Source organism: Trematomus bernacchii, unplaced genomic scaffold (assembly GCF_902827165.1).
Source record: "Trematomus bernacchii unplaced genomic scaffold, fTreBer1.1, whole genome shotgun sequence".
NCBI classification, from domain to species: domain Eukaryota; kingdom Metazoa; phylum Chordata; class Actinopteri; order Perciformes; family Nototheniidae; genus Trematomus; species Trematomus bernacchii.
The window spans coordinates 24,433,774-24,440,451 of NW_022988043.1; positions in this window are offsets into that span (position 1 = coordinate 24,433,774).

Consider the following 6,678-nt stretch of genomic DNA (forward strand, 5'->3'; position numbering starts at 1 on the left):
CAAAGAGAAAGATTAGAGGACAGAGAGACTAAAGAAGATGGAAGAGAGGGGGCAGGTTATGGAAAGGAGAGAGACATGGAAAATGAATGTTGACAATGTGTTGTGATCATTTTACTGTAGCCTCTTCTGCATGTCCAGATCATTAATAGTAACAATTAACTGATTCAAAATAATTTATGCTGCAGCCCACTGACATGGTTTGAAATCGATATATTATCCAATTTGTGACCCCCCACAGGACTTAAAAAGCACCTATAACTAGATCATGAAAATCCTGGAAATCTCGGGGGAGTATACCACCGAACCCCCCTAGCATGTTTGGACCTCGGTATTTAGGAAATCCTGGATACGGCCCTGGTTCTACTAGGCCAAAATAGAGTCAAAGAGTATATCAGAGTGAGAGTGTGTTAATTAATATATTTGGCAGTTTGGAGTAAGTCTGTAGATTTGTTTGTGTGTGTGTATTTCATGTATAGGCCTCTCACGATAATTAATTTTGTTGGATACATTTTCCAGGGAATTATTGCGATAAACGATAATATTGTCGGCACCGTTGTATGACCATTTTAGACCACTGACATAATGATAATATATAATATAACTATAACTGCTAGTCACATCCTCATGTAAATGGCAATTTATCGAGTTCATTTTTATTTATTGAACGATAAGTCAATTATTTGCTTATCGCGACAGGCACACAATAAAACAGTGGAAACAAACATGTGTTTGACTTTCATTAGTGAATGAAACTTTGTGCCCTTTATAGTCTGTGTCCAATATTGTGTATTTGTATATATTGTATATATATCCTATATATATATGCTAAGGTCCCGCTACTGACACGATAGCAGTCATTTAGTATTAAACCCATGATATCAAAATCTCACTCCAGCCAGGTACCCAAAGTTGGCAACCCTGATTTCAACGTGTGCCTACTTTGTTCATGTACTGTTGAGGTTAATTTCAGTAGTTGTGTGCTATAATGTATTTACAAAGTGTGAAGAGGAGGCAACTTTAGAATAGGGAACCTGTTCAGGTCAATTAGAGTCAAACTACTAGCTTATTGGTTATGAACAAGACTTCACTTTAAAATAGGGAACATGTTCTTAGATAGAAATATCCAATTAGAGTCAAACTACTAGCTTATTGGTTATGAACAAGACTTCACTTTAAAATAGGGAACATGTTCTTAGATAGAAATACCCAATTAGAGTCAAACTACTAGCTTATTGGTTATGAACAAGACTTCACTTTAAAATAGGGAACATGTTCTTAGATAGAAATACCCAATTAGAGTCAAACTACTAGCTTATTGGTAATGAACAAGACTTCACTTTAAAATAGGGATCATGTTCTTAGATAGAAATACCTAATGTTGAGTTATTTAGACACAATTAACACTTATAGTTTCATGTCTTGTTGCATAAGAATAGATCATATTTGTTAAGTGTTATTATGGGAGAATAACTATTCTTGTGGTACTACTGCCTTATTGGGCCCATATTGAGCAGAGCATATTAAGACCTAAACTCATGTACAACAACTTCCTTACTTGCAATAAATAAGCACTAATTAGAGGGTTATTGAGGAAAAACTCTCAACTAATGGCTTATTACTTGTAGAATATGGTCATGTAGAATAAGGCATTAATAAGTGTTTTATAATGACTAATGAAGAGCCAATATACTGCTAATATGCATGTTAATTAACAACTAGTTGATGGTTAATTTGTGTACCTTAATATAAAGTGTTACCAAAAATGGTTCACTTACAGCACCACTAATCACTGAGTTTGAAGCCTTTAATGATTATTTAACACCAGATCAAAGAAAGGACTGCCTACTCATAAAGAGATACAGCGTGTCACATTAAGGAAGGACCTATGGGCCACACAGGTCTTATAAAATAATCTTTGCTGCATATAGAGTAGAGGAAATTCTTCCTTTATGTAAATACAACATTTATAATTGAAAGGGGCGCGATCATGCTCAGTTTCAGGTTCATATTAGTATTTAGTGTATTTACTGTGACGTGTTTCCATGCTTTAATGTTCCCCTTATTTTTGTGATTGGTCAACCGCTTAGAGATGTGTCGGAAACGCCCCGCCTCTTGGCCTATCACATACTATTTGTTGCAGCGCTGGCCAATAGAAGCGGAAGTGTTATATAATGATGTCACTATGTCCTGGAAATTAACAAAGGAATGCAATGGAGATGTTTCAGGCAGGGGGGGAAACTCACTCTGGAGGGAACTTTAAGATTTGAGCTTTTGCAGACCATTTACATGCACAAAAACCTATAGAACACACTACAGGGAAGAGAAATCCCCCAAAAGCATAATAGGGACTCTTTTAAATAATTCAAGAGGAATTATTATGTTTACAATGAATTCCTCTGAAAGTCAGTACACTAGGTTTTAACAATGTACTGTAGCTTCATGACAGAAATCTGTCAATCTACTGAACCTTACCAATTACAATTGAAAAAAAGAATGATTGATTTATCATAAGGGTCCTAGGTCAAACATATATGCTGTGGACCCCTTCAAACTAACCATTATCAAGTAAGACCCAACCCAGAAATTATTACTTAATCCAACTTTGTGCAAAACGGACACAGGTAAAACATGGTGAAAATATTCAGCAACCTTTATTTATAGTAATACATGAAAGCTAGGGTGGGTCATGTATTTTAGAATGTTTTTGTAATATTTGTTTAAATACTTATCAAATGACATCTTGACAGCATGCAATAAATCAAATCGTCTGAAAAAAAAGGGAATATCGATTTGTGCCTGTCGCAGGAATGTAATATTAATAATTGAATTATAATCAACTTTATGTATATAGCACCTTTCAAAACAGAGTTACAAAGTGCTTTCACATGAAACAGAACCCTGTTAAAATATACAAGTAAAAAGTTAAAAATGAACTAAAGATACAAAGAATAATAATAATAATAATAATAATAATAATAATAATAATAATAATAATAATAATAATAATAATAATAATAACATAAATAAAATCATATTAAAGCAATTCAGAAAAAGTGGACAGAATCTTTTTGTTTAAATGTAGCTCCAGCAATCCCTGCACTCCCTCAAATGTATGATGATTAATCTCTTAGCATTCAACCTTGACATGAGTTATTCACAGCTGAAGAGTTACAAATGTGCTGAAGGCATATGCATCACTGGCTCATGTGACCATCAATTGCATTTTTCCCCTGACCTAATTGCCTTACGTTTGTCCATGTTCAATACAAACTCTCTTTGCTGCCAGATGACATCCATTGTCTCGCCACCGTGCACAGACACGAAGATTGCTTCAAGATTCTGCTCATTATGATGTCTCTGCCTCTGACTATATAACAAAGCAATGGAGCAGCGCACACACACACACACACACACACACACACACACACACACACACACACACACACACACACACACACACACACACACACACAAACTAACTTTACATGATTCAAGGTACGTAGACAACGAAGCTGTTGTAAACGTTTTTATTTCTGCAGTCACCTTCACCATTAATCTTTCTTCAAAGTGAAAATATGTCAACAACAACACTGGCAGCATTTTCATACTTGTTTTATTGCCTCAACCTAACCCTAACCCCAGGTCTTAGAGTCCAAAACAAGCCATAATGTGTTTGAGACTGAACATAGGCCTAATGTCATGATTAACTCAATATTATGTACATTATATATCTTTATTGAACAAGGAGCATGCATAAAATACAGTCCAATAATAGTAATCTCCAGCATATCAAGCGGAGTCCATGGTGGGGGCACAATGCTAGATTCAGTTAAAGACTCAACATTCAAAGGTTTTATTGTCACATGCAGTTTTGGCTATCAAAATCTTAAGTTCCGAGCTCCTCCAACAATGCAATATTAATATAGAAACAGATACAAGTAAAATGCAGAAAAATATATACATGTAAAACAAAGTAAGATAAAAATAAAAACAGATTGTAAAACGAAATATCTTGCAGTGGAATGGGATACAAAATTATTGTAATAATATAGAATATAAATAAGTTGACTGTAAACAGATGTATCCGATATACATAAGTAAGTAATAGATAGATCAGGAGATTAGCAGTTGTATTGCCTGTGGAATGAAACTGTCCCTTTATTCTAATTTATTCGGGAATAGCATCGAACTAACTTACCCTTTTCAACATTCAGGTGCAGTTTTAGGAAGTCCTTAGTGTAGCAAAATGTAATGTGTGCATGAGCTACAGGTATGGGCCTAGTGTTTGTGTTGTGTCATCTCGATTTAATGTTCACTTTCTTTCTCCATTTGTTATTTAACGTAACCACAATCTTTTTGGACGTTTGACCGAAAAATAAAAGTTCATTTAAAATGAATCATGCCAGGTTAGTAGTATATTTAATTATTTACATCCAATCATATTTTTTTTCATTTATACACATAATTCACATTCTGAAAATGTTATTGTTTTATAAAGGCCCTGACCTAATTCATCCCTTTTGTATACTTATAGACATTAGTAAATAATAATTTACATTGTTTCGCCTATTTAAAACACGCAAAATTCCAAAGTGATTCACAGTGAGCTGTAAGCTTTTACTCTTAGGGTCCCTACACTAATACTAAAGAATAAGGAGGATGATAGTGAAGCAATTCATTGGATTTCTTATCAGTGTGGTAATGGCTTATAATTATTTATTCATACTTGATATAAATGTCATAATAATACTATTTATTGTATACCACTCAGACTTTGGCTTTGCATTATTTGGTTGTAGCAAGCTCCATTATATAAACCCTGCCTAAGCAGTGATATTCCTCATGATAAGGACACATTGAAAGCATGTAGCATGAGGGATTTCAATGTGCACTCATTTCCATCCTTTTCCACTGCATTTGCAGGTCAGTTGCTATAGCAACCCAAGCGGAGAAAGACTAGTGTTTAATTGATCCACTAATGCATTTAGCTGCACACTCACCACTAAGTTGCCTTTGTTTCCAGGTCACATTTTAGGGACAGACATTTACATAAAAGCATTTGCTGTTGCCAGAACCAATCATTATCAGCAGTTTCTACTTTTTGTCCTTTGGCAACAAATGTGGTGTAAACACTGGCTATTAAAAGCTACAATATTGCCTCATCAGGAAATTATTATAATACTAATGCTGGTGGGAAACATAATAAGCTTGGCAGGCCCTGTCTACAAACAGTTAGTAATATGGGAAATGATAATTAATAGTTGCATTACAAACAAAAGCAATCCCCAGACCACTGTATCTTTTGTGTACTTTAACACATGAAGTGCAGGGAACAAAAACATCAGATAATAATACACAGTAGGGGAAATCTGAAAACATCCTAAGAAATATATTGTCTCTGCTCTAAAACGATTGATGATCCTAGAAAAAGGATGCACTGAAAAAGCTGAAACATTTGCTTTATTAAATGTATTATATGAACAGATTTCACATAACTGTATTAGGTTAGTTGAAAGCAATAGTATTGAGTTTGAATAAAAAAATATTAGGTCCAACTTAATATTATTGCTTCCAACTAACCTGCTGTAATACAGTTATGTGAAATCTCTGGACATAATACATTTAATCAAAGACAACGTTTCAGTATTTTCAGTGTGCGTTTTAGAGGAATTTTAAATGTTCGACACCGGTCGATCGGGAGTGTTGTGCGGGTAGATCGCGCACCGTTAAAAAAATAAAAGTAATAAAAGAAAGAAAAGTAAAAAAAATAAATAAAAATGTAATAAAGTTTTTAGATGTAAGCCTATCATCCACCACCCCGTTAGCAGGTGCCACTTGATTGACGTATCTTTGAGACATTCCCTGTCGCTCCCGAAAATAATAGACTGACTTCAAGTGATGCTGCATATTTTTGAACTCACTCCACTTATGGTAGATACCAACTACAACAAAATGAACATATTTTACCATGATGTAATTGTAACACACGTTTCAAAATGATGCCGGAATAACTACATACTGTTACCGGTTAGTAAAAACCATGAATTAATGCTTTGACGAGTCTCCATCCAGACAAGACAGCAGGCGAAACACCTTTTAAAATGTGTGTTTTCTGAATGGAGATTGGATCGATCAGGCTAAACTAACGTTGTATCTGCTCCGTCCACACTCATAACAACATGATACAGACACAGATACAACAGCGACTGTATTTGCCATGACACTGACAGTCTGTTGTTTGTACATGTTTAACTTTTGTCCAGTTTCTGAACAGATATGAGGAGCTGTGAGCTCTGTGTGCTAACAGCTAACAGCTGATGTTTTGGTTTTCTGATTCAACGTCAGTGACGGCAGGCTGAGATCCTCACCGCTGATTGGCTACCGCGCGAACGCGTCATTCGCATCGCGTCCGGTGTGAACGCACCAAAGGTCTATGCACGGATAAAGAATGTTGTTCGAATTTTGAATTTGTAAGAATTGTGCTAAAAATAACTAGTTTTAATGTTGATGTTAAATGTTGCACTTGCATGAAGCTTCAGTGGATAAGCCTCACAGTTAAAATGGCACTTTTTGTTATCTGCTCACTGCAAGATGTTGTTTTTTTCTTTGTTGTTGTTGCTGTCAACAAAATAATGTTCTCATTCACTCAAACAAATGGAAAATAAGCAACATACATTT